The 3,506-nt window shown below is 49.2% G+C and overlaps 1 pseudogene; it reads right to left on the reverse strand.

The window, feature by feature from the left end:
- LOC105505135 overlaps positions 1-3,053 on the reverse strand; it is a 117,670-nt pseudogene extending 114,617 nt beyond the window's left edge.
- Positions 3,054-3,506: the final 453 nt, after the last annotated feature.

The following is a 3,506-nucleotide window of genomic DNA, read 5'->3' on the forward strand; positions in this document are numbered from 1 at the left end:
TGAAGAAGCAGACATAAACAGGATGAAGGTTGATGGCAGCAACATAAAACAAGGCAGAGGCAAAGTATCCCCCAAACCAGAGAAGCCTCAGGGGCATGCACAGCTGGAGAGAGCAAGCCAGAGATGGGTCTTAGCACTGCCTCACCTTCTACTTGTGCAATGGCAGAGTGCTACCCCACTGGAATGGTTAAGGTTGGACACCTGCACCTTCAGAATGTCCTGAATGTATAGGAGGGGACAAGGGAAAAACAAGGGCTGGGGGAGAAAGACAGAAGTGGTTTAGAGAGAAACAAAAAAGTAGGGGAGGAGGAAGATGTGGGTTCAGGTAAATGAAATGCTGAGGAAGAGCAGAGGAGATTGAAACCATGGCCTGTGCCATTCTTCCAAATGGCCACCTGCTGCCTTGCCAGGGGCAGGAACAAATAGATGGAAATGTTCCCCGAGCGATGCAGTCACAGGGTGGAGTCACATGACCAACACAGCTCTTAATATGCTCACTGGACCCTTCTCCTCAGGCCCAGGATATGGACAATGAATCTGGTAGAGCTCCAGACCTCCACCTCTATTAAAAAACCAGACTCCTGAGTAAGGGTTCACTTGAACTAAGGGGGCTTCAGCTAAAAAACAAGTTTGAAAGACAGTGATCTTATCCAGTGTCATCTTACAATGGAGAAAACTGAGGCCCAGCGTAAGAAGTGATTTTTCTGTGATCACCCAGCAAGCTGTTGGCAAGTTAGATCTTCTCTTACTCCTAGTGCCTGGGGCTCTCCTCACCACACCCAGAGCCCCCTTCTGTGACTCCTAAAGGGACAACTTGATAGCAAGTGGCTGTACTCATTGGCCCAGCTCCCCCTTGAGACTGGGGATCAGGAAAATCACACAGCAATGACCATTTCCTGGGTATCCTGGGTGTTCACAGCAGGACATGTACTAGGGATTAACATAAAAACAACAACAATATGGAATATCATTTAAACTTCAGAAATGAAAATCAAACAACACTACCCCTATTTTACAGATGTGAAAAGAGAGGCCCAAAGAGCTCAAGCAACTTGCCATAAATCAAATCCCTAGCCAAAGGAGAGGCAGGAGTCAAACCCAGAATTCTTAATCAGTACCCAGCAATATTAACAATTACCCTCTACTGCCCCCTTGGGCTCCCTGTCCCCAGGAGCCTGGCCAGCCAAGACTCACATCCCCCGGTGAGTGGCAACCACCAGAAGTGGTTGTCTCAGGGCTACTGCCAGTTTTCTTCTTTTTTGTCTTCGCTCCTGCCAGAACACCAGGGCTGTTCCTCTGCTGATATTCTTTTAGCTGTGGGAAAGAAGAGCAGTAATACTCATGAGAACTCCCAGCCCCTACAGCTACATCCCCCTTTACAGGTTTTCAAAATACTCTTATACACCATCTGATTTAATGCCACCAACAACTGTACAAGGTGTTTTCACAATCACTTACTGATTGAGAGGGATGGATATTATGGCTAAAAAAAGGGAGGGTGGGTAATAATGGGACTTAAACTCAGTCTTGTGACTCCAAGCTCTGGGGTTTTGCCATGAATCAGCAGCTGCCAGAGACCAAAATCAGAGCCAGAGGTAGAAAACTAAACATTAAGTAGGCAGAAACTGCACACTGTGTGGTTTGGAGTCATACATCCTCACACGTCTGTAAGTGTGAAGAAGTGCACCAGGACCTCTCAAACTTTTATATCCATGTGTCCTCATGGCAGAAGGCAGCTTTTTTGTTAAATCTGGGAATTTATCAGAAAGAGGACAACCCAAGTCTCATTTCAGAGAGAAGTCCGGTATACTCTTAGAAACGTAAGTGACTGTCATCCCTAAGTACATTAACGTTTTTTCTCTCTCAAGAGAATCAAGGGAAACTGATGCTTCAGAAAGATCGCCCACATTTATCATGTGGCACTCAAAGTACCCCAAGTTGAGATGATATGAGGAAGATTCAAGCTGCCAAGTTCAGTTTCCGAAGATCCATTCCACAGAAGATAAGCAAATCTCACTTCAGAGACCAGTGACTGAAGGGCAGTCTGGTCCCAGAACTGTGGAGAATTAGAATATGAGGTGGAGAACTCAGAAAAATATGTTAAAGTCTCTCTGGAGAGTAGAAGGCTGGGAGAAAACCAAACCAAACCCATTCTCCCATTGCCACCCAGAGATACTGTCAACATTTGATCTCACAGGGGAAGTGTAGGCTTTTCACAAAGTCAATGTCTATGCAAAGGGAGTAAGGCAACCTGAAACCTGTTGCTCCTAAGTCCCATAGTCCCCATTCCCCTTCCAGCTGGAAATTTGTGCTGTGGCCAGAGGAACCAGAAATGGGGCGAGAATGCTTAGGGGACTGGGTTGTAAGATCATAGGCCAGTCTTGCAGCAGTAATGACAGTTCCTAGGGGGACTGTGACATCACTACATTCCACTCCTCCTGGGGGTGGGGGGAACCATATCAGTGCAATGGCTGAGTTGCTGATCCATGATGGGGGAGTGGGACGTAGGGCTGGTGCCCAGGTCCTTTTAGATGAAAGTCCAAAGAGCCCAGGGAGGTCAGGCTTGGGTCAGCAGGAGGGGAGAGTACAGTCTGCAGCAGGAAATCCCAGGAGTCACCAGCCCAAAGTCACCTAGGGATGACTGGCGATGGTGGGCAGCTGGGGCTGGGGACCCAGGTCCTGGGACAGCTGAGCCCAAAGAACCCAGGGAGGTTGGGCTTGGGGCAGCAGGACGTGAGGGGCGAGTATGGAGCAGGGAGCCCCTGGAGCCACCTGCCAAAAGTCACCATGGGGTGACTGGCGAGGGCAGAGGCTGGGCTGCTTGCTGAGGGGGCAGGGCTGACTGATGAGACTTTGGTGGGGGGAGCCCAGAGGTGCCAGGGTTAGGGGGTGCCTCAGGAGTGGCATGTACTCTGGCAGTGGTCTTGTCATCGGAGGGGATCTCAGGCTAGGTTGGGGGGCCATGACCTGTTATGTCTTACCTTTTTCTTGGCTGCTGCCAATTGACTCTGTTGAGTTTCTAACATCATGGGGAGGCAGGGTTGGGGCCACATCAGCAAACACCTCCAGTCACCTACCAGGCGGCTGTGTGACTGAGTCAGAGGAGGCGTAACCAGGGCCCCACTAGAATGCAGAATGGGGGCGTGGCCTTAATTCTCCAAGCCCATTGGTCAATGAGAAAGATGAAAGGGAAAGGAGGCGTGGCCAGGGAGCAGTGTGTCCAGAGGAACCTGTGGCATCACAAGGAAAGCTGCCCATGCAACTGCTGTCCCCGCCCACTTGGGGAGAGGGGCAGGGCCTGCCTACTCTGGGGGGGGGGCTGGCTTTTGCTTTAAAACGTTCAAAATAAACTTTAAAAAATATATGTGTTTATACTCTAAATATATGTATGTCAGAGTGTGTGTGTGTCTACATGTTCCTCCAGAGCTCTCTTCATTATCCAGCTTCTATGCGTGGTCTATGATTTTGGCCTACATTTTTCATCTCCAGATGGAGTACAAGAATTA

Source organism: Colobus angolensis, unplaced genomic scaffold (genome assembly GCF_000951035.1).
Source record: "Colobus angolensis palliatus isolate OR3802 unplaced genomic scaffold, Cang.pa_1.0 Scaffold99, whole genome shotgun sequence".
Lineage (NCBI taxonomy): Eukaryota > Metazoa > Chordata > Mammalia > Primates > Cercopithecidae > Colobus > Colobus angolensis.